This window comes from Macrobrachium rosenbergii, chromosome 50, assembly GCF_040412425.1.
Source record: "Macrobrachium rosenbergii isolate ZJJX-2024 chromosome 50, ASM4041242v1, whole genome shotgun sequence".
Taxonomy (NCBI): domain Eukaryota; kingdom Metazoa; phylum Arthropoda; class Malacostraca; order Decapoda; family Palaemonidae; genus Macrobrachium; species Macrobrachium rosenbergii.
In genome coordinates this window covers 15,692,501-15,718,854 of record NC_089790.1, presented here as the reverse complement: position 1 = coordinate 15,718,854, position 26,354 = coordinate 15,692,501, and the positions used below count along the sequence as shown (strand labels likewise).

The window sequence follows — 26,354 nt, the reverse complement described above, 5'->3', positions numbered from 1 at the left end:
CTCTCTCTCTCTCTCTCTCAAGAGCCCAGCGACAACCCGTTCTTTTTGATTTCCTAACTCTCAAAAGAAATTATCCCTTCTCTCTGCTTAACCTTTCGAACTCTCTCTCTCTCTCTCTCTCTCTCTCTCTCTCTCTCTCTCTCTCTCTCTCTCTTCCAAGGGCCCAGCAACACTCCGCTCTCTGGATTTCCTAACTCTCAGGAGAAGAAATGCCTTTTCCATTATAAATAATGAGCGCTTAAAAGCGGAACAGTATTTATTTCAGTTTCATAATGGCTTATTATTTCTTTTACGTAGATTTGTTATCTTCGACACAATTCTTCTAAGTCAATCTCCCTATCATTATTCAAAATTCTTTTTTGATAGAATTCATAAGATGCCATAATTAATTTTGCACTTTCGACAAATTTCTCATCATATCAATGAAAAGGATCTGAATCATATTTCAGAAGTTCACAGCTGACTAAAAACTCCTAGTAACATTCAGGAATATAGATATTTGGCTCCTGAAACCTACAAATATTTTTGGACTAGAATATATCGGTTTTATGGATTAAAAGGACCACATAATTTACCATTTTTAAGTGACATAAAATTCACCCATCAGCAGTTCTTAATTGTCTCGTTATGAGGTATAGCTCGTTCCACGGTCCTTGTGGCTTAGACAATAAAAAAATGCCTTTTAATTAATCAATATTTTTTATATTTACCGCCTAAGTCACCATTAAAATTGTGGTCTCTCCACACTGTATAAATCTCCAAGTCTTTTAATCTATTTGTTAAGCTTCCTTTTCTTCTTACGGATTAAGGGAAAATGTTTCTTTTATTACTTCTGTTGTTTCGACTATGTGTTTCCTCCACGTATTAAGGCATACAACTGATACTGACATTGTACGAAAAGTTTTCCGATAAATGTTATATAATAATTATACATTTGAGACAAGGTGTGTGTGTGTGTGTGTGTGTGTGTGTGTGTGTGTGTGTGTGTGTGTGTGTGTGTGTGTGTGTGTGTGTAGGTCTTTCTACCCCTCCTGCCCCCTACCCTAACAAACAGCTTTACCTAGCTTGTTTTAAATTGGACCACACAAGCTTTTCAAGAGCAATTTCCTTCAAGGCCAAAACGTAAGATCCCCACCCATAAGAAAAAGATGCCAATTTTTTTTTCTCTCTCTCTCTCTCTCTCTCTCTGTCTGGGTTTTTGCGTCGAAATCTCACACAGTTTTAAAGACAGATTTCGTTTTAAATGGAACACTATCAATAATAATAATAATAATAATAATAATAATAATAATAATAATAATAATAATAATAATAATAATAATAATAATAATAATAATAACACAGCCATTCTTTCAGTTATCAGGTCATACGAGGCCACTATTGAAAATGGACTCCCTTCTAATGAAAATGCCTGATCAGATAAACGTAATCTGCATTCACTTTCGTGAATTTCTGAAGGCTAGCCTGAACGTACTATAGAAAATAACAATAAATATTGAGCCCCAAAATATCGTTTAATATCCAGTTCACTGTACCTCGGGAATAACTTACACCCAAGGGTGACAAAGTAGTTATCTTTTATTATTGCCCTTGGGTGTAAAATTATTCCAGAGGTATAGCGAATTGGATATTAAACATTTTAGCTTAATATTTGTGAATATGAAAAAATCTCATGGTGTATATGGCAAAAGTTTCATAAATAAATAAATGTGGAAGAAGCAGCCGTACGCATCTGAAGTAATAATTTCAATTGTCATTACCCTAAAATTGATTTCAATAACATAATGCCATATTAACTTCTCGAATTCTTCACACTTCTGAGATACGCTCGTCACTACAAAGCCTTAGATCCAAATAAAAGGATATTAAGTAATTCTGAGGAGGTCAGACCTCGTTCTGATACTCTGGATGTGGGTTCGAATCCTGCTATGTACATGAGAATTACTTGATATTCTTGCATTTGGATAAAATGGTTTGTAGTGGAAAGCGTGTCAAAAATAAGTGTGAAGAATTCGAGAAGTTAAGAGGGCATTGTGGTTATGAAAACTGACATACGTTTCTGGTAAAAAGTGACCAGTAGATTTTACATATATCTGGATTTGTGTGGATGATAGTGTGTGTGTGTCTGTCAAGTACACAAAACCAGCGCTTTAGAACCTGGGGTTAAAATTCACTTTGCGAAATATTTTCTAACTGAACGCAGAGCTCCACGTATTCAGTTTCTGAGAAGTGCTGCTGAATTTTAAATCTTGAAATTCTTTTTTTATCTCTTTTAATATCCGTGTGACCTTGTTTTTTTTTCCTCTCTCTCACTCGAGGTGAAACTATTTCGAAAAATGTTTGCTTCCGTTTTTTTTAAATGTTCAAACCAGCAGGAAGTCCAAAGATAAAAACAGATAGAGTATTATTTATGTAACAAATGCATCAGGGTGATAAAGTCTGAACTGAACGTGGGTATAGGTCTGAATGCAAATTTAATTCCGACCTGTGACCTTGACCTCCCAGGTAAAAAAATCGTAAGAGGTGATTCACTATCGTTCGTAAATACGGTCAAAAGTGTTTAATTAGTTCTGAAATATAATATATATACATATATATTTTATATATATATAAATATATATATATATATACATACATATATATATATATATATATATATATATATATATATATATATATATATATATATATATATATATAAAACTAAAACTCCCTTCTTGATATCTCCCATACAATTCTCCGTTATCTTATTATTATTATTATTATTATTATTATTATTATTATTATTATTATTATTATTATTATTATTAATTGTATATATATATACACATATGTATATGTATATATATATATATATATATATATATATATATATATATATATATATATATATATACTGTCTATATATATATATATATATACATATGTGTGTATGTTCGTGTGTGTGTACATGCAGCGCATACGAAAATTCATGCACACATACAGATTCCTTACTGGTGATTTCAATGGCAGAAGAGATAGTGTAAAGAGCAATATAACCATGTAGGCCCTTACCTTTTTAGATAAATACATTAAGTCTTCCTCTTTTTATAAAATTCTTTTTAGTGCTCAAAAAATAATGTTATATAACCACTAAACCAACTTTCACTGTGAACATTCTGTTCTTGAATAAGTACCTGTTTAACTTTCACTTTGCAAGGTAATAATGACTTTACTGCATAAGTATTATAACGCCATACATTGCAAAATGCAGTCACATGCAGGTAAGTTTGGCATCATGAAAATGCAATCACTCAAAAACTCTACTACAACATAATAATATGGATAACTTTCAGAGACTTTCAAATATTGAAGAAAATAAAAAACGAATAATTTCTCCAATCTTGAGTACGTCATATAAAAGTAAATAAAAGTAATCAGTTGTTTCGTTTATAATATAGGCTACGTAATGCACTCCCTTCACGAGTAAGCAGATACGAACAACCTATTCTGCTTTGAACGCACGAAGGGGGATAAGGAATTGTAATACTCTACTCTGCTGTAAGTGCAGCCCTTTGAGGGAAGGAAAAACTTATATAATTTACTCTGTTTCAGGAAAGTGAATACAAGTACTTTATGAATGGAAGTTACACATGAATGATCTGTTTCGTTCGTAGTTAAAATACCACAAAAGAAATATGTAAATTAGTTTTTTATACTTTTTGAGTACTTTACAAAGAGGAGATGAAACTACAAGGTTTCTGAATAAATAATAAATATATATACATATATATATAAATATATATATATACACATATATATAAATACACACGCATATATAGACACACATATATAAATATATAAAATCCTCCATTCTTTCGTACAAATATACCTCGTGTTGCTGATAAGAGTCGTGACGTCAGCAGACCCCATTCAAGCATCAGGTAAACAAAGGTACGAGTTGTCACGTGCCAGTGGCAGAGTGTCTCTCATTAATTCAAAGAAGAAGAAGAAGAAGAAGAAGAGGATTTATTTATGGGACGTGAAAACACAAACAAAGGTCCTCGGGCTTAGGAAGGAGGTCATCCAGTCTCGAAGACCAGGAGGATAAGAGTTATATCTGGCTAGGAAGAGGCACAGATTAACTCGTTGGGAAATCCTTTACGAACGTTCTATCAAGTTGGCACCGAAATGGCTCTCTCTCTCTCTCTCTCTCTCTCTCTCTCTCTCTCTCTCTCTCTCTCTCTCTCTCTCTCTCTCTCTCTCTCTCATAATGCTGTCAAAATGCTTTCTGAAAGAGGTATAAACTTCTTGATTTATTTACAGAATTTTTGGGAGTAGATTTTAACATGAGCTAAAACAAAATACTGTAGGATTAGATTTTACCTTATTTATATTCTGAATAATAATAATAATAATAATAATAATAATAATAATAATAATATAATAATAATAATAATAATAATAATAATAATAATAATAATAATAATAACAATAACAATAATAATAATAATAATAATAATAATAATAATAATAATAATAATAATAATAATAATAATAATAATAATAATAATAATAAGGCTCTACAGGTGCTATTTCCCCCTTAGAACATAATTACTACACGTCCTGGAACAAAGATACTGGAGACCAGAGATCTCTAATTAAAATGGGGTTTAAGATCCAGATAAAAATAGCGTTAAAATAGTTCCTTTTAAATTTGCATGTGACCTTGAGAAATAGTTTTCGCTTATTAACTGACATACATCTTAAAAAAAAAAACAGGTTAAAGTGAAAATGGTTGGGGAAAATTAACCAGTAATCCCAACGTTTCATCAGGATAGTTGAAACGGAAGACGCGAAAAAATAAAATGCAGAAATTAAACTGACCTGTGACCTTGAAAAATATGTCAGGGTCAAAAACAGTAAGGAAAAATGATCATCTTTCCCTAAAGTGCCTTCCTTCCAAGCTTGATGGAATAAGTTAAATAAAAGTGTGACCTTAGAAAACATATCAAGTAAACAACAGAAATGTCTTGCGAACATACTTTGATGTCGATCTGTGACCTTAAAAACATTTGAAGGTCAAAATTATTTTTGAAGGCAAGTGACATCCAACTATCATAGTTTTTTGTTTTATTTACTGGAAAATGTCTAAGATTCTGAATTCTAAAGTAGTGTATAATTCCTTGCTTTCCTCAAGCTTACCGTTCATACATATATTTCTAGACATATATGTGTGTGTGTGTGTGTATACATATACCATAAACCCTTTTAGCATTTATGGAAAATAGAAGCTTTTCTCAACCTTCGTATATATATATATATATATATATATATATATATATATATATATATATATATATATATATATATAATCTATACATACCTGTGTGTGTGTGTGTGTGTGTGTGTACACTAAACTCCCTTTTTTTTTAGCATTTATGGAAAATAGAAAGAAATGAAAATGCTGCAGAAGGTCGCAAAACGAAACAAAAAAAGCTACATTCGTCCTCCTTGCAACCAGAGAACGGCGAAATGTCACTGTGTGCAGCCGAGAGACTCAATCCTGAGGTAAAAATCACCGCAAGCTATACTGGTGCATTTGTCATGCGATCCGCACGAGTGGAGAAAGTCTATGTAACAACCTTCGCCTACTGAGATCTCTCTCGCTCTCTTTGTTGTTTGTCGTTTGCTGACTGATATGTTTATGACTTTGTTTATCATCGGCGGCGTCCCGACGCGATCGCTCCTAATCGGTACCACAAATGACAAAACCCAGGGGAAGAGTGGGGGGTAGGGGAGCGTTTAACTGACGCAAGCAACTCAATGCTCTCATTGACAGGGACGTCGAGATCCTATTTAGAAAAGGGCCTCGAGATCCTATTTAGAAAAGGGCCTCGAGATCCTATTTACAAAAGGGCCTCGAGATCCCATTTACAAAAAGGCCTCGAGATCCTCTTTACAAAAGGGCCTCGAGATCCTATTTACAAAAGGGCCTCGAGGTCCTATTTACAAACGGGCCTCGAGATCCTATTTAGAAAAGGGCCTCGAGATCCTATTTAGAAAAGGGCCTCGAGACCCTATCTGGAAAAGGGCCTTGAGATTCCAGGGATGTTAACTGACGCAAGTAATTCATTGACAGGGACGTCGATATCCTATTTAGAAAAGGGCATCGAGATCCTAGAAAAGGGCTTCAAAATCTTAGGGACGTTAACTGATGCAGTCGATGCTTTCAAAACAGGGGCGCCTTGAGATCCTATTTAGAAAAGGGCCTTGAGATCCTATTTAGAAAAGGGCCTCGAGATCCTATTTAGAAAAGGGCTGCAAGATCCTAAGGACATTAACTGATGCAAGCAACTTGGCACTCTCATTAACATGGGCCTTGAGATCCTACTTAGAAAAGGCCTCGAGTCCTACTTAGAAAAGGCCTGAGATCCTATTTAGAAAAGGGCCTTTAGATCCTATTTAGAAAATGGCCTCGAGATCCTATTTAGAAAATGGTCTCGTGATCCTATTTAGAGAAGGGCCTTAATATCCTATTCAGAAAAGGGCCTCTAGATCCTGTTTAGAAAATGACCTTGAGATCCTATTTAGAAAAGGGCCACGAGATTCTAGGGACGTTAACTGGCACAAGGAACTCGATGCTCTCATTTACAGGGAAGTCGAGATCCTATTTAAAAAGGGCCTCTGGATCCTAGGCACGTTAAATGACGCAAGCAACTTGATGCTCTTACTTACAGGGGCGTCTCGAGATCCTATTTTAGAATAGGGCCTTGGGAGCCTACTTAGAAAAGGGCCTTGAGATCCTATTTAGAAAAACGCCTTGAGATCCTAGGGACAGTAACTGACGCAAGGAACCTGATGCTCTCATTAAAAGGGCCCTCGAGATCCTATTTAGAAAAGGATCTAGAGTGATCCTATTTAGAAAAGCGCGTCGAGATCCTGTTTAGCAAATGGACCTTGAGATTCTATTTAGAAAAAGACCTCGAGATCCTACTGGAAATGGCTCCGTATTCCTAAGACGCAGTTTGCCTCTCTGTTCGTCTCCCCGATGAACTTTCTTCCAACGTTCGTCGGTTTTGCTTGTGGTCGACTTTAAATCACTCGGAAGAAGAAGAAGAGGAAGAAGGAGAAGAAGATCTGAAGGTGACCGTGAATGAGGTAGTTTCAGAGAGAGAGAGAGAGAGAGAGAGAGAGAGAGAGAGAGAGAGAGAGAGAGAAGAGAGAATAAAAAAATATGTTTGTGTATCGAGCCATAGTTCTACATGTTTTTGTTACTTACCCCTCTTCTCTCTCTCTCTCTCTCTCTCTCTCTCTCTCTCTCTCTCTCTCTCTCTCTCTCTCTCTCAAACACACACACACTGTAAAGGCAAGTAATAGCAAGGAAAAATAATCACACAGAGAGAGAGAGAGAAGAGAAACATTACTAAAAACGATATGTGTAACGAGTCATACCTCTACCTTGTTTCTCTCTCTCTCTCTCTCTCTTGATTACTGATTGAGTGATTGATTGACCGACTGAAACAACAGCAACAAAAGAAGCATTAAAATTATAAATTGCATAATTAAAATGTATTCACGATCATATGATGATTATTCAAGTCAAAAAGCAACAGCAATGCGTTTATAAGACATAAGATGACGAAGAAAGACAGATGTGCTTAAAGTCTAAAGCACACTGCTCTTCACCTGTCAGTCCTCCTGTCATCTACTATACTCTCCTAGAGTAATATTATGCCCTCGGTAACTCCTACAGTCACCTGTGTCAGAAGAAGTCAAGAAATACTTTGCTAGACAACCAACTGAGGTACAGATATGTCTTAGATTTCAGTCTTTTGTGAAATTTTGAGCTCAAACGGTCATCTCACTCGATGCGACTTATTCATGATAAAGGAAACATTTAATTCTTCATCTGGAGGCTTCTTTTGGAAATGGAATAGATTTAATTATTGAATTACGTATGCAAATTAGCCAGCGATGTCAAAATGGAGTCGCTTTGACAAATTGACAAATATCTTTCGGCAACAGGCCTCAAGAAATACTGTCCCGACAAATCACGGCTAAGAAGAGGTCCACGTTCAGATGATTTGGGAAACAAACAGTCTGTACCAGGAACTAAACAACGGCAAAACAACAAGAGAGGAACAAAAATAACAACAACAACAACAACAGCGGGAGGAGAGTCTACTGTAGCCGCAGAAGTCAAGGAAGACTATCGAGTGGCACTCGACAGTGTCTCGATAACTTCTCTCCTTGGGATTACATTCCTCGTTCGTGTGACCTTAAGTCTTCGGCTGACATAAAAACAACAACAAAACAAAAATCAGCTACAAAACAACAGAAAAAACAACAGAGATGGACGTCACAAGATCCCGAAGAAGAAAACATCTCCGAAAAAGATGCTTTGAAGGATCGGCACGGTTTAATTTTAGAATTAGTCGGGGGCTTTCAATCAGTTGGTTCGTGGATGATGATGATGGTCTTTTCTCTCTCTCTCTCTCTCTCTCTCTCTCTCTCTCTCTCTCTCTCTCTCTCTCTCTCTCTCTCTCTCTCTCTCATTTTATCTTCATACCCAGCCTACTTCAACCAGTTAAGATTAAACCCAACAATCTTCAGTTCTGTATAACCAAATCTCTCTCTCTCTCTCTCTCTCTCTCTCTCTCTCTCTCTCTCTCTCTCAACCTACTAAAACCAGTTAAAATTTAACCCAAAATCCTTCACATCCGCATATACAAAATCTCTCTCTCTCTCTCTCTCTCTCTCTCTCTCTCTCTCTCTCTCTCTCTCTCTCCCCAACCTACTACAACTAGTTAAAATTAAACCCAAAATCATTCAATTCCATAAAAACAAATCTCTCTCTCTCTCTCTCTCTCTCTCTCTCTCTCTCTCTCTCTCTCTCTCTCTCTCTCTCTCTCTCTCTACTACAATCAATTAAAATTTAACCCATAATCCTTATATTCTATATGATAAAATTTCTGATCAGATCAGTCTCATACTGAGTGTATTTAGGGAAAAGGTTTTTGTATATACAAAGCTTGTGTGTACCAACTTTGTGTATACCAGCCCGTCAGTCCATGTGTGCGTGTATGTGTGTGTGTGTGTGTAAGTGTCGGCATGTCACTTTCAAATAAGCTATAAGCTATACTTAACATACAGCAGCTGCCTCTAGTTAAATGTCCTTGTCACTACTGAGTTTCTCGAATAATTTCCATGTTTTATCTGTCGCAGAAGATTAAAAAAAAAAAAGAAGACATGAATTAATGCTAAGATGTCTTGTAGTTTTTTTTATTGTCTCAGAAATGGGCTTTACAAATTTCATTTTTATTGGCGCGTTCAAAAACAAAAAGACATGAATTATTGTTACGATTCCTTTAGGTTATTTTTATCGTCCCAGAAATGGGTTTCACGGATTTGTTTTTATCAGTGCGTTCAAAAAGGCCGATAATGGTCAGTTTATAAAATGTTTAGTCGAAGGTTTGAAGATGATGTTTGTCAGGAAAAGTTAAATCGGCTGATATAATTTTTTATAAGAAAATACTCTTAAAAAAAGCGAGAATAAAGAACAAACACTTGACTTTCAAGTAAAATTAGGCAAATAAAAAAACTCAGTTGTAACAACCACAAAAACATAAAAAAACTCTTACAATTCATGAATAGTTTGATATGCAGCACAGGAGGCACCGAGTGACCAGCCTAGTCATCGCTGACACCTGGTGACACCTGGTTGCAATTCAAAGGTCCTGCAATTATTGCCTGAACAGCTGGCAAAATGCTTCTCTCGATTGTAAGCTACATGTATGAACACTCGGTTAATATTTAAGGACAAATGCATAGATGTGAAGTTCGCTAAATCTGAATGTTAAAACGGATACACTGTACGTCAAGATTTCCCCAAAAATGAACCTTAGATATTCCAACATTCTTTCCCAGTTTTCAGAACAGATTTTTGAACAAAGCTGATAAGCTCATTGCCGTCATTTAAACAACTGAGCATCTGGATACGGTACTTTAATAGTCCACAAAAACTGACAAAAGATATGCAACTGAATCTACAACCTCGAGGTATAACCTAACCGAGTTGTAACAAAAGTGGACAGTAAACTTCAACGGCAGCCAAGGTGTTGCATTAGTAGGTGAAAGAGTTAAGATACTTCATAGGTCTGGATACCTCATGAACAGCACGTTAGCACCCAATCACTCTGATATTCCTAACTACATAAACAAAACATCAAAACATACCTGGCAGGTTTCAGAAACAGGAAGATTTGTAACAAGAGGCGTCACCAAAAAATACGGAACTTATCCAGTTCATAAAACCCGTAGGGTTCAGATGAAGTTTTACCTTAGGCCTATTTTCCATTCCATAGTGGTTTCGGCATGTTAAAAGCACCGGTTTCACCATCACTACCACCACCATCATCATCATCATTATAATCACCATTTATCATCATCATTGTCACCATATCCTGAAACGGAAATAAAACAATATTCAACATTTTGCAATATATCATCAATGTATGTTCATAATTCTGGTTTCATTTATGTCGACACCGATCACCAATTTCTTTTGGAATATGTCAAGACCGCTTTAGCTCAAATCTGCTCGTCATTATCAATTAAACAAAACTTACATTGCAAGCGAGAATGTTAGGCGATCTACCTGCCCAGAAGTCTGTTATAAAACAATTTATTTGCTTATTTAAGTAGCTAATTATCTTATTTATTTATTTCGTTATTTGTTTATTAATCCTCTATGAATGTATGCTTCTGTTAAGAATGATAATCAAGTGACCTCGTCAGCATCTAGAGACCTGCAAACTTTACAGTATGTGAACCTCTTATCAAGGCCTCTACAAACAGAAAAAAATCATAGTCACCCTCACCCCCACCCTCTCCCCTCCCCCTCCCCCTTCCTAAAAATACAACACATCTCTCTCTCTCTCTCTCTCTCTCTCTCTCTCTCCTTTCCCTGTTTGTCCACCCGATTTACCCCCGATTCCAATTCTCGTCAAAACACGACGACGATTATGAGCGAGGCACCGACACAGAGGAAAGGGGGTTTAGAAGAAAGGGAAGGGGGGTGGGGGTTAGTTTGGACAAACAAATACCTTCGTTGATCCCGTGGAAACGAAATCCCGTTGGGAAAGGCCGAAAGGCGACGCCGCCGCGACATCTATCTAGAAGCAGCAGGAGCAGCAGAAGAAGAAGAAAGCGAGGTGGCCAGTGGGGGGATGGGTGGTCCCTCGTTAAAATAAAAAATGCTGCTGCTGCTGTTGTTGTTTGTTGTTTATTGTTGTTGTTGTTGTAGTTAATGCGGGTACTATCATCTATCCCGAACACGGGCGGGGTGTTGAATGCAGGATGACAGTTTTGGTAAACAATTGTTATCTGTTCTTGTTTTCTGGGACCTTCAGTTGGCGTCCTGTAAGACCTCGCATCCTTCAATGTTGAGAAGGATAATCACAGGATACTGCCTGAACTGACTAACATTTAATTTCAAGGCTACAGAGGAGAAAATCGAAAGGCCTTCGTCACACACACACACACACACACACATATATATATATATATATATATATATATATATATATATATATATATATATATATATATATACACACCTCAGTTTAACCAGACCACTGACCTGATTAACAGCTCTCCTAGGGCTGGCCCGAAGGATTAGACTTATTTTACGTGGCTAGGAACCAACTGGTTACCTAGCAACGGGACCTACAGCTTATTGTGGAATCCGAGCCACATTATACCGAGAAATGATTTTCTATCACCAGAAATAAATTCCTCTAATTCTTCATTGGCTGGCCGGAGACTCGAACTTGGGCCTAGCAGAGTGCTAGCCGACAACTCTACCGACTCATCCAACAAGGAACTACTAAGCTGGAATTGAAATTGGAACTGGAATATAACAATTAAGGCCACAGGAGTAACAGGAGGATAACGATGGAATAAAGGGAATATGAGCGGAGGTACAGTAAAAGGAATGAGGGGGTTGCAGCGAGGGGCCTAAGGAAGGGTAGCTACAAAGAACCTTAAATAAATGTCCTCATTATTTCACTGAAATTCGGTGAACAGGATGTTATCCAGACAATAACATCGAAATGGACCCAAACATGTGACTGAGACGGATGCTTGTGCAATCACAAAAAAAAACAATTAAAAAACTACATTCAAATTAATTAGAAGCAGTGGAAAGCAAACGATCACAGGCTCGGGAGAAAATACAAAGAAAAAAGTTACAAAAAACCTGTAACTAACAGGATCGGAAATGCCACGAGACCATTTATATGCAAGACAGAGAGTAACCATAAGTTTTAAAGCTTGGCAAATGCAAGCATAAAAGTACACACATGGAAAAACAAGCTTAAGCGAAAAACAACGGCTTAAAAAAACAAACACAGGCACAAACTTCAGGGGAAAAACAACTTTAACAAAGCTCGCAAGCACAAAAGAACAACGACTGGAGGGCCCACAAGCCTTTCCAAGGAGGAATCACACTGCAGAGAACAATGATTAACGGTGACATACCCGCATCCAGGGGTGAGGCAAGCGAAATGGTGAGTCAAGTGAAATGGTGAGTCACGCGAAATGGTGAGTCAATTGAAATGGTGAGTCAACTGAAATGTGAGTCAACTGAAATGGTGAGTCAGCTGAAATGCGAATCAACTGAAATTGAGTCAACTGAAATGGTGAGTCAGCTGAAATGTGAGGAAAATGAAATGTCAGTCAACGAAACTGTGAGTCAACTGAAATTTTGAGTCAGCTGAAATAGTGAATCCACTGATGGGGAGTCGTTAGCCAACTGAAATGGTGAGTCGGCTGAAATGGTGAGTTAACTGAAATGGAAAGTCAACTGAAATGGTGTTATTTGAAATGGTGAGTCAGCAGAAATGGTGAGTCAACTGAAATGGAAAGTCAACTGAAATGGTAAGTTGGCTGAAATGGTGAGTCAGCTGAAATGGTGAGTCAACTGCAATGGTGAGTCAACTGCAATGCTGAGTTGGCTGAAACGGTGAGTCAGTTGAAATAGTGAGTTAACTGAAATGGTGAGTCAACTGAAATGGAGAGTTAAATGAAATGGTGAGTCAATTGAAATGATGAGTCCACTGAAATGATGAGTTAACTGAAATGGTGAGTCAGCTAAGGTGAGTCAACTGAATTGGCGAGCCAATTGCTATGGTGAGTCAGCTAAATTTTGAATCAACTGAAATATGAGCCAGCCGAAATGATGCGCCAATAGAAACCATGAGTCAGTTAAAGTCGTGGTCACCCACAGCAAGATGGGTAATGTAATGATGTCCCTCTGTTGCCAACATGAGTCAGACTCACTCACTGTCTTACCCACACGAGAGAGAGAGAGAGAGAGAGAGAGAGAGAGAGAGAGAGAGAGAGAGAGAGAGAGAGAGAGAGAGAGAGATCTTCTCGTTTGTTTTTCACATTTTATTTTCCTTCGACTGTTTTTTTAAGTGAGATTTGCATGGAAATAATTCCAGAGAGAACAAAATAGAATAGAATATAGAATTGAGAGAGAGAGAGAAAGAGAATAGAATAGAGAGAGAGAGAGAGAGAGAGAGAAACAAGCACAGAAACAGAGAGCATGAAACGAACACATCAACTGTTGCTAAGGATATTCAATACGTCAATCCACGTCTAATGATCTATGCCTCTGCAAGCGACCCTTTCTCCGATGACATTTCCAAAGAACGTTCTTATTGGTCGATTCCGGACGTCTGACCAATGGGGTGGAGGTCAGGAAACTCGCTAATGAGGAAGATGACGCGAATATAACGAGTTTCGAACTTGTCACTTACAGTACGTCTCGGTTATCCTAGACCTGTGCTTGTTAATTATGATACTCTTCTTGAGACTCATTTAATTAATGATTATTTTTTGATGGGAGGAAATACCTGTACGAAACATTATTTCGAATACAAACTCTGCTTGAGACGATCATTTTATTAATTATTACTTTTTTGGAGGAAAAAACTTGTACAAAAAATTATTTCAGATAAAAAACTGAATGAAACAATAATTTTATTTGTTATTTTTATTAAAGAATTTTCCCCTGTACAAAATATTATTTCATATAAAAAAAAACTCTTCTTGAGACAATAGTTCTATATATTTTTTTAGAATTTTTACCTGTACCAAAAAAACTATTTACAATAAAAAAAACTCTGAATGAAACAGTAATTTCATGCATTATTTTTTTTCGAATTTGACCTGTACAAAAAACTATTTCAGATAAAAAAAAAAAACTGAATGAAACAATTATTTGACTGATTTTTTTAAGGAAAAACCTGTCCCAGAAAAATTATTTCAGATGAAAAACTGAATGAAACAATCTTTTATTCATTATTATCTTTCTGGAGGAAAAAGACCGTTCCAAAAATTATTAGAAATAAAAAAAATTTGAAAGAAACAATCATTTTATTCATTTTTTTAGAATTTTGACCTGCACCAAAAACATTGTTTCAAATAAAAAAAAAAACTTCTTCAGACGATCATTTTATTTGTTATTTTTTTGGACGAAAAACCTGTACCATAAAAATGATTTCATGTTGAAAAAACTCTGTAAAGACTTGGACAAGAAAGTATTCTAAATATAAACTCTGAAAAAAATGAGATATTTAAAAACTCATCTGAAAGTGTTCTAGAATAAATTTTTCCCCCCTTTTTCATAAAAATTACCTGTGCAAAAAAAGAGAGGTATTTTTAGAGGAAACCAAAAAAATTAAAATAATTAGATATTTATTCTTGATACCTGTACATGGAAAAAACATTTTTTTAGAAAAAACTTAAAAAACAATTAATTATTTAAAAACTATTCTTGGAAAAAATTCTTGAGTCGCAAACCCACGAAGAAATAGATTTTGAAATGTCACGGAAATCAAGAAAGTGGCAAATTTTAAAAGTCGTTTGCATTTTTCCTATACAGAAACAAAGAGAGATTCGTTGTATAGGGTTTTGAAAAGAGTGAAGTAAATCATTATTATTATTATTATTATTATTATTATTATTATTATTATTATTATTATTATTATTATTATTATTATTATCAGCAGATAAACCCTATTCATATGGAAGTAGCCCACAGGGGCCGCTGATGACGTGAAATCCAAGCTTCCAAAGAATATTTTGGTGTTCATTTAAAAGAAGCAGAAAATATAAATTAGCATACCAATAAATATGAATATTAACAGTATTAATATTAATAATAATTACATCAATAAACGAAAGGATTTGATATGTTGTGTACAAAATATTCAGTAGAGAGAAACATTGAGCAGGCTTTTTGTAAATAAAAATAAGTAAATCATGGTATGGAAAGTTACGTACAATGAAAAATTACCATCAGATCTGGGGCCATTCTGTGTGAAACATATTTACATATATACGCATACACATAGACACACACACACACACACACACACATATATATATATATATATATATATATATATATATATATATATATATATATATATATATCTCTCTCTCTCTCTCTCTATATCTCTCTCTCTCTCTCTGTATATATATATATATATATATAGTGTGTCTCTACACATATATATATATATATATATAGATAGAGAGAGAGAGAGAGAGAGAGAGAGAGAGAGAGAGAGAGAGAGAGAGAGAGAGAGAAATATCTCTCTCTCTCTCTCTCTACACGCATATATATATATATATATATATATATATATATATATATATATATATAGAGAGAGAGAGAGAGAGAGAGAGAGAGAGAGAGAGAGAGAGACAGACTTTTCCCAAATGACCCTGTTTCGCCCAGTCCCACCAAGGTGAAAAACCTCAACACCCAGAATGTGATGGCGCCAAACTTCCCGCCATGCCATGCCACGCCACGCCACAATCACACAAATTCTCACCTTCGCTTCGCCAGGTAAACAGATCTCGCTGGGTGTCCGGCGACGCGGCGGGAGACGGAGGTCGCGACCTAACACATGTCCGTCTGGCGCTCCGATTACCGGCGCGTGTCCCGACGGTGTTTGAAAGACGCGCTTTGCATGTCGATCGTCGCATTCCTCGAATGGTCGGGACAAGACGGGCGGCGTTCCTGGGATGCTTTTACACGTGTGCATTTGAATGAGGGGAACTGGGGTTTACCCCTCCCCTACCCCAACCCCCGGTTTATTGTACCTGTTGTCACTGGGTTCCAGCTCCCTCTTCTTCTTCTTCCTCTTCTTGTTCTTTTCCTTCTTCTTCTTCTTCTTCTCTTTATTTTGTTTTTACCTTCACCTCCTCCTCTTCTGCTTATTTTTCTTTACCTTATCCTCATCCTCCTCGTCTTCTTCTTCTTCTCTTTCTTGTTTTTAACCTCCACCTCCTCCTCTTCTTCTTCTTCTTTAACATCTCCTCCTCGTCCTCCTCCTCCTTCTCCTCCTCCTCTTCTTCTTCTTCTTCTTCTTCTTCTTCTTCTTCTTCTTCTTCTCCTCTCAATCCACGGGCGCCCAGAACCCAGGACCCTTACTCTTTCCTCTGGTGGAAAATTCGTCGTCACCAGATCTTCCATCAACCTATTTAGTATTTAACCTTTGCGCAGGAAAAAAAAAGATTAATTAAATTTAGCTAAATGGGAAAAAATAATTTATATTTAACCTTCGCTTTGGCAAAACGGTTAATTGAGGAAAAAGTAAGCTAAATAAACCGTCCTCTTTTTGCTGTACACAACCAATCTCCCAGTTATAAATAAACCAAACCATAGAAGGGAGCATTTAATACAAAAAAAAACAAAAGACGAAATCAGTCCAATCTTCAAAGGTAAAGCAAACAGACAGTCACAGAGAAACAGAGTTTAATCTCCAAAGCAATCAGGCAAGCAGACATACACACACACACACACACACAAAACAGACAGACATTCAGAGAAACTCCCGACCCGTCAAGAAACGTCACTAGGCATGAATACACCGTGATCAATCACATTTCCTATGTGGTCAGACCCTGTTTCTGGTTTGTTGACGACAAGAAGAAGAAGAAGAAGAAGTGTTGTAAAGCCCGCAACAGCAACAGCAACAGCCAGCCAGCCGTAATGTAGACCCGTGAGAGGTGTGTTGTAGCGGTTTGGGGTTACAAGACCTGTTGCATTGAGTTTTGCCAGGTCCTCCTCTCGAGACCTGGGGCTGGTGGAAATAGGGAACAGACTAACACCTCGACTAGACGGTAGGATAAGGAAGTGTCACCTTCCTTGGTTCCGAACACGTTTCCTTCTTGCAAACGAGCGCCATCGTATTCTTTGGAAGCTTGGATTTCCTCAAGTCAATGGCCCCTTCGGTGGTGGGTTTGTTCCGTATGGATACGATTCATCTTCTTGATAATAATAATAATAATAATAATAATAATAATAATAATAATAATAATAATAATAATAATAATAATAATACACCAGTATTCTTTGGAAGCTTGAATTTCCTCAAGTCAATGGCCCATGTGGTGGTGGGCTTGTTCCGTATGAATAGGGTTCATTTTCTGATTAATAATAATAATAATAATAATAATAATAATAATAATAATAATAATAATAATAAAGTCGAAGAGTCGAATGATGACTGTGATAGACAAAAAGAATAATAATAATATAAATATTTGGAACCTTGAATTTCAAGTCAATATGACCCTGTGATGGGCTTGTTCCATACTAATAGGTTTATCTTCTGAATAATAATAATAATAATAATAATAATAATAATAATAATAATAATAATAATAATAATAATAATAATAATAATAATAATAATAATAATAATAATAATAAATATTCCTTGAAAGACTGAATTTCAGTTCAATGGCCCCTGTGGTGGGCTTGTTCCATATGAATAGGTTCATTTTCTGAATAATAATAATAATAACAATAATAAAATAATAATAATAATAATAATAATAATAATAATAATAATAATACACTTTGAAGATTGAATTTCAATTCAATGGCCCCTGTCGTGGGCTTGTTCCATATGAATAGGGTCATTTTCTGAATAATAATAATAATAATAATAATAATAATAATAATAATAATAATAATAATAATAATAATAATAATAATAATAATACACATATTCTTTGGAAGCTTGAATTTCAAGTTGGAGCAGCTGGGGGCGGAAGGGACGCCGCAGACAACCTTTCATAACGCCTACAGTGCACCATGAGAGGTGCACTGATGGCACTAACCCCTTAGGGGCCTAAAATGACAAAGTTCATGCAGTTCACATACCGGGTCACTGGTCAGAAAGATTTTACTAGTTTCCTACTCTAAAAGGTAAATATACGTCTACGCCTCATGCCTAGCTTGAACTGATGAACAATTTAGCTTTTGGGTTTTTGGAAAAATACTAATTAAAAAAAAGACCTTACTTCTGCAGAAGATTTTAAGTTAAGCGCGCGTCTCTGAAAAAGTAATAATTTAAAAAAAAACTCTTACTGATGTTGGTCTCATGTTCAGTGATGTGAAGAGACCTCAGTCAACCCACGACCAGGGCATCTGTATTTGTTTTGGGGTTTGAACTACAATATGAACAGTTACAGAGCAAGAGGACGAGAGTAGCCCAGCGTACGAGATAAAAACTAAAATAAGTTTATGCAAAAAGAAACATTTCTGAAAGGTTTCCAGTTCAGTGATGTGAAATTACATCTGTATACTCAAGACCGGGGGATCTACATTTGTTTTGGGGCCTGAATTTCATTATGAATGTTAAGAAGAAAGGCCATTCACACCAGAACAAGAGGACGGAAGTAGCCTACGTCAGAGACAAACAAGAACGCCAAATAAATTTATGCAAATAAGGAAAGACACATCCCATCACTCAAGTACCTACTCAGTAAGGGGACATCAAATGCACAGATCCATCATAATCCCAGTACGAAGGAGTTTCTTCTGGAGTACAAGACTGTATGAGAGAGAGAGAGAGAGAGAGAGAGAGAGAGAGAGAGAGAGAGAAGCCATCATCCCCCCCCCTCCAGAAGAAGCGTCATGAGAACGAGTTGGGACATGAACGTGCATGAGCGCATACGTTTACGATCCTCATTACGACGTTTCTAAACGTCTCAGAGCCTTGCCGAAGCCACCTCGTAAATTTCGTTCTCCCTTTGGGGAAGGGGGAGGGGAGGATGAGGAATGGGGAGGGGGATTAATGGAGAGAGAGGGGAGAGGGGTGGTGGAAGGTGGTAGAGTAGGACAGTCCTCGACAATTATTATTCATTGATGATAATCGTAGGAGGAGGAGGAGGAGGAGGAGGAGGAGGAGGAGGAGGAAGGGGAGAGAGAGAGAGAGAGAGAGAGAGAGGACCCCGTTTGGGGGGCGTAGTCTACTTTATAGCCTTCTGTCTGAGAAGGCCCTCCTGTCCTGTAGAAGGCTGCTGAAGAGGTCTTGGGACTTCTCCTCCTCCTTCTGTAGAAAGTATTCTTCTACTGTAGAGAATCTCTGAGTCTACATAGCCTCAACCCAAAGACTCCAGTGGAGGAGGCTGAGAGCGAGGCCAGAATAATGGACAGAACAATAAAAAATTAATATTTTAGTGGAAACTTGGGGATTTTACCCCTTGTACAGAGTGGCTACACTACCGACTCCTAAATCACATGACCTACCGGGCTTCATTTTAGCGTTAAAAGACTTTGTTTATTAAGTAATTTTTTCCTGGCAAACACCAGCTGCTTCAATTTCTTCCACTAGCGTCATATTCTTATCTATTTTCTCTACAGGTTCCCACCACCTAAGAGGTAGGATCATTTTTCATATTTTTTGTTTTTTGCTCACAAATTGTCTCTCACCAGTGCTTTAAATCGACAGGAGAATTGTACTCCCAGCATTTTTTAATTATATAGTTTCAGAAGTGCGGATGCATAGCAATATATTACTGTATATACACCCTTTATCACTTGGTATTAATATCTCAGTTCATCAGATATACACATACAGTACACACACACAAACTCTTGCAGATGAAAGGCATTCATACACAAAAAACTATATATAAAAACTTAACAGTCTGAGAGAACAGACTTTGGAAAGAACTTCCTCAGCTTTTTTTAAAAATTATCTTTTTTAAATTTCTTTCTGCAGCAGAGCTTAGCAACTCACAATTGCTTTGCATATCGTACTCAAATGGGGATACTGCAGTACCTTTTTTTCCAGCCCCTAAACCAGGCCCCCCTAACCCCCTTCTTCTTCCTCTTCTTCTTCTTCTTTACAGCATCCCAGATTTAAGGGCCGAGAAGGGGTGGGGGGGGAGACTGTCCCGGAGAAGGGGAATGTATAGAATTATTAGGAGGAAGTACAGACGGATTTGACGTACAAGAAATTATGGTGTTGCAACAGAAGACGGATTTGTACGCTTACGAGCCGTCATCTCTCTCTCTCTCTCTCTCTCTCTCTAAGGTTCTCTCTCTCTCTCTTTTATTTTAAGGTTTTAGCACTTAAACTCTCTCTCTCTCTCTCTCTCTCTCTCTCTCTCTCTCTCTCTCTCTCTCTGTCTTTCACACATACGTATACACACACAAAGCATCTTCTCCACAAAAAATAGACGACTTTTACGAGGAAAACAACCCATCTCTTAATTCCTCCTTCAACTGAGAGCTGGAAGCGAAACAACAACATTTCTACAGCAACAACAGTCACTTACAATTCAGTGAACTCTTTGACAGCCTGTCAGCTGAAAGCAAAGTTAACCGAATTATTTTCTTATGTATCTTTTACTCCGCTCTCGAATGCCAGTTGTCGAATACTTCCGTATAACCTAGGTAATTTTACTCATTTATTTATGTTTTTGTCTATTCATTTATTAATTTATTCATTTATCCTTTTTTTTTTTTTTGATAATGAGGTGTCTCTTCTTTCTGTAATTCCTGTTATATTCTGTAACTTCTTTCAAATGGACACTATAATGTTCTTTGGAAGTTTGTATTTCAAGTCAGTGGGCCCCTGTAGGCTTGTTTAACATGGATAAGGGTTCATCTTTTGCATAATAATAATAATAATAATAATAATAATAATAATAATAATAATAATAATAATAATAATAATAATAATAATAATAATAATAATATTAATTTAATAATAATAATAATAATAATAATAATAATAATAATAATATTCTTTGAAAGCTTTCATTTCAAGTCAATGGCCCCTGCGGGTTTGCTCCATATGAATAAGGGTTTATCTTCTGAATAATAATAATAATAATAATAATAATAATAATAATAATAATAATAATAATAATAATAATAATAATAATAAAGTCACCTTCAATAATCGCCCTAATTATTTTCCTTTCACAATTATATAAAAATGTTTTACACCCAAGAAATGGGAGAAAATTCTACGTTAAATATCTCTACACGGCTTCATTATTGATATTCCTATTTTAATAATTTTCACATTTTAACCCGTTCCTGTAATTACTCACAAACCTTCTTTTTCATCATACTAAGTTTTTGTAATGTACTCAATTGCCTCCAGGAGCATAATCCCGCATTAATTTCAGTCAATATGTAAGTCAGTGGTCTCGAGTCTAGACTGACTATACCACTAGACCTAGGCCATCCTAACTATTACGTAAAAACAAGTCCTTTTTCTCAATATCATCATCAAAACATCGAATATTCTTTTCTAAAAACTGTAGATATATTTCTCCGAAGTTCTCGTAGTAGACTCCTTAAAACGAATTCATAATTATAAGTCATGAATAAACATGTTCTATTTTGTTTTTAAAAGACTCCCACGCGAAAGTTGCGCGATGAATTATGGGGTCATGTAAATTCTTCCCTTTTTCGCTAATATCATGAAGTTTTGGCTTTCATTAATCAGTTGCCATTGCTTAAAAAAAATGTTTATCTGTCTAGACCTATACGCTCGGAGGGGTACTTCACACCAGAGCCAACCATCTCTTGCTCCACAGAGCAGAGCTATTTCGTCATCACGTCCTCTTTAAATCCAACCTACACACACTTATGCCCTATAGATAAAGGATACAGGATCCATAATTCATACAGGATCCATAATTCATAGGCCCACTGTCTGTAATGCCGTCTGGTGGCGAGTTAGGAGGCTTAGTTGTTTCCCCTTTAAGAAGTCATTCCATAGGCCTATGGCTCATTTAGCCGAGTTCGTTTACTACCTGAGTTTTTTCCTAAAAGGACATTGTACTAGGCTTACAGTTTAATTTTGTGAAATATAGAAAGCTACGGTAAGTATATAGGTAAAATCTTTATACATATTATATAGGAGCTTCTTGTTTTTAATAAGAGCTTTTGTAGGTCTTCCAAAAAGCGCCTATATGGTTTCCAAGTTTGTTACGCAATAATAAACTGTTGTGTCATATATATATATATATATATATATATATATATATATATATATATATATATATATATATATATATATACATACACACACACACACACATCTGATCTATCTGTCCTCTTTTTAATATTAACAATTACAGTTCTGTTAGGCCTATCCTCTGCGACATTATAAAATCAATTGCAGACAGGTAAAAAGCTGTCAATGTTCATTGTGAGAGCCTAAAAAATTACTCTTATCTATTCAACGAGAGAGAGAGAGAGAGAGAGAGAGAGAGAGAAACTTGTAATGCTCATCTTGAGAACCTACGAAAAAGTTAACATGAGAGAGAGAGAGAGAGAGAGAGAGAGAGAGAGAGAGAGAGAGAGAGAGAGAGAGAGAGAGAGAGAGACATATTATTCATTGATTTCATCATCGAAAATGAGGTCAAACATGAAATGAATACAATATTAGTGACGGCTGACGCCAGCGAAAATTCAAGAGAGGAAAAATGGCCACGTTGTAGGGTTGACCAGACAAGCTCTGAAATGTATTTATATTTTTTGCTTATTCTTTAACCTTATGGGTTTGATGTGTTTCAACGACCTATGTGCACTGTTCAGCACGTTTCCTCCTCGTATACAGCAGCCTTGACCTGACCTGACCTGACCTGAAAACAAATGAAAATGAGGTCAACGACATATAATATTAGCCGAGTTTTCCTGCCAACTGAGAATTCTTTAGGCCTAACATGGCGCGTTGCTAAACGCAGTTAAAATATATAAAAAAAATTCCACTGACCCAATTTGCGAGACCACAAAACCCAAAGTTTGAACTTTTTTTTATCTCTATTGCTGGGTAAGGTCACAGGTCATTCACCTCCATGAAAAATCAATGAATGGAACAGAGTGAGAAATTAGGAACCAACTGGGAGATCGGAAATGTTGAATAATTTTGTTTTTTATAAATATTTTAAGAAATCACTTTCCAGACAGAATATATAACAGTTGTAAAGGTCAACAAATGCTTCTAGACGATTATTGTGCCCGAATATTGCCCAGTCTGGGAATCAATTGCTAGAAATTCCCATGGAAAAACATCGCTCTACTAATTCCTAGGCCTAAGTTTAAGAAACATAAAAAGGGTTGTTTTTTCCCATATTGGCATTTTAATGCATGAGGTAGGCCTATAGATACATAGATATAGAAGCAGACATAGATAAATATAAATGGGAAACTTCAAGGCAACAACGAGCACCCCCAATGCTGCTTTGCAAAGACACAGACAACATCATCACCCTCCCTCGGCCTAAACATGTATGAATGGTGTCAAATGTCTAGACTTCCAGAACCATGGCTAGAGTCCAAACTCTCCGAAGTCTATATCGATGGCCCTGACTTTGCGGAAACTAGCAGCGTTGGCGTTTGCAATCTCTCTCTCTCTCTCTCTCTCTCTCTCTCTCTCTGCTCGATAATCTCCGGTGTTGTCGGTCTAATGCTGGAGCAAGGAATTCGGTTCTTCGTCCAGTAATTGTATTGACGTTCAGACAGCTTAAACAATTACCAATATCTTCGTCACAAACAGTTGCCAATAACTTCCTCACAAACAGTTACCAATATCTTCCTCACAAACAGCAATACCTTCCACACAAACAGTTACTAACGGCTTCTTACAAACAATTACCAATAACTCCTCACAAACAGTTAGCAATAACGTCCTCACAGACAATTACAATATCCTCTCACAAACAGCAATACCTTCCACGCAAACAGTTACCAATAGTTTCCCCACAAACACTTACAAATAACTTCTCCACGAACAGTTACCAATACTTCCTCACAAACAGTTAGCAATAACGTCCACACAAACAATTACCAATTACTTCCTCACAAAGAGTTAGCAATAACGTCCTCACAAACAATTACCAATTACTTCCTCACAAACAGTTAGCAATAACGTCCTCACAAACAATTACCAATTAATTCCTAACAAACAGTTACAGTTACTAATATCTTCCTCACAAAAGACTGTTGTCAACTAGGACCACAAACAACATTCGAAAACGCACCAATCTAAACATTCAAACATCTCTGAAAGCAACTAGATGCAACAACACTAAACATACAAACATCCAAACATCTTTAGAAGAGACCAGGAACAACGCAACTAAACATCCAAACATCTTTGAAAGCGGGCGACTGAGTCGCTTTCCAGTGATATAAAGTCACGCCCACGTAACCGGACGATTTCAACTCCACGGCGAAAAATGCACATAACTTCTTCCTTCTTTCTCTGTGACGGCTCGGCCATTTATTAGGCTGAGAGTGTCTGGAAATGCTATAGTTAACGGGTTTATTACGTAGCCACTGCATATGACGTCACAGCATAAGCAAAAATATAATAAAACGATGTGAATTCTAATGAAATTGAGACACAGAGGCTTGATTTCGTTTTTACGATGGTCAAGATAACGTAAGAGTGATGCGCTGTTCCGTAATCCGATCGTTTCGCTCAGCAACAATTTCTGCTGAGAGAGAGAGAGAGAGAGAGAGAGAGAGAGAGAGAGAGAGAGAGAGAGAGAGTAAATATCAGACCTACATGAATCCACTCTCGACCACTATACGAATGGCGTTCGTAAATGAGCGAAGAAGACAGGGCAGCTACTGGCTAACATAGGTGACCGCATTCTCTCTCTCTCTCTCACTCTCGTCTCCTGCAGAAGTGAAAGGGCAAAACGCCGCCGCCGCCGCCGCCGACGCTGCTGGTGGTAGTGGTGGTGGTGGTAGCTGTCCTTTTCTCTCGCCGCGATTGCAAATCTGGCTCCCAGCCATGCAAAGACGTACGAGCCATGGATACAGTCGAACTCATCTCGATAATGGATCCTTTTCCCTTTCCCTCTCCCTCTCCCTCCTTGGCCTTCCAGGGGGAGAGGAAATACGAGCGGAACTGTGTGTAACTGTGTCCGAAGACAACAACTCAGATGACACACGCACAAACACACATACACACGAACACATAGACACACCTAGTGGCCTTCCGAGTGACTATTATAGACTGAATGGCTGACTATACATCGCTATTTTCATTTTTTTAATATATGATATATATATATATATATATATATATATATATATATATATATATATATATATATATATATAATATATATATATATTAATACTATTCTTAATAAATATGCTTGGGTAATGGTTTCAATGTATTTCCCATTATATATAAATTTTTTATATATATATATATATATATATATTTTTCAATTAAAAACAAAAATTGGAAATGCGCCGAATGCTTTCAATGCTTTCCAAGAAAATTGATTTGTTTTTTCAATTAAAAGCAAAAAATTAGAAATGCGCCAGTTTCGAGTTTTCTGTACAGCGGCTACAGCGTATAATCAAGGCCACCGAAAAGAGATCTATCTTTCGGTGGTCTCGGTATCATGCTGTGTGAGCGCGGCCCATGAAACTTTAACAACGTCCCGGTGGTGGTCTATCCTATATCGTTGCCAGAAGCACGATTATGGCTAACTTTAACCTTAAATAAAATAAAAACTACTGAGGCTAGAGGGCTGAAATTTGGTATGTCTGATGCCTGGAGGACGGATGATCAACAAACCAATTTGTAGCCCTCTAGCCTTAGTAGTTTTTAAGATCTGAGGGCGGACAGAAAAAGTGCGGACAGAAAAAAGTGCGGGCGGACAGACATAGCCGGCAAAATAGTTTTCTTTTACAGAAAACTAAAAAGAACTAAAATAACACTTTTTTTCGAAAGCATCACGCAAACCTCAGGTTCCGAGCGCGAGAATTTGAGTCAAATTTATCAAATTTATGAAAATTTATCTTAGTTTCTTTCGAGACAAATCGTTAAGGATTCTTTCAGTGCTGGTTCAGACAAATCGCTGACGAGATAATAAATTTTTTCAGGGAGAATGAATCAATTTAAGACGATTTTCATTATATTTTTCTGAAGGGTCAAAAAGTCATTTCGTTGAGAAAATTGGCTTCAGAATTTTGAAGAGCAAAAAGGTTGCTGACTGAACTGTGT

The 26,354-nt window shown here is 36.7% G+C and overlaps 1 protein-coding gene across 3 annotated transcripts in view; it reads right to left on the bottom strand.

The window, feature by feature from the left end:
* Positions 1 to 9,250: 9,250 nt before the first annotated feature.
* The window catches only part of LOC136832665 (acyl-CoA-binding domain-containing protein 5A-like), a 285,664-nt gene continuing 268,560 nt past the window's right edge, over positions 9,251 to 26,354 (bottom strand). For 2 of the 3 annotated variants that reach the window (XR_010851279.1, XR_010851278.1), the window contains one exon: positions 9,251 to 10,445. The gene's annotated coding sequence lies outside the window, so the exon portion shown is untranslated. The remainder of the gene's footprint in view (positions 10,446 to 26,354) is intronic. The other variant, XR_010851277.1, reaches the window with a different exon arrangement.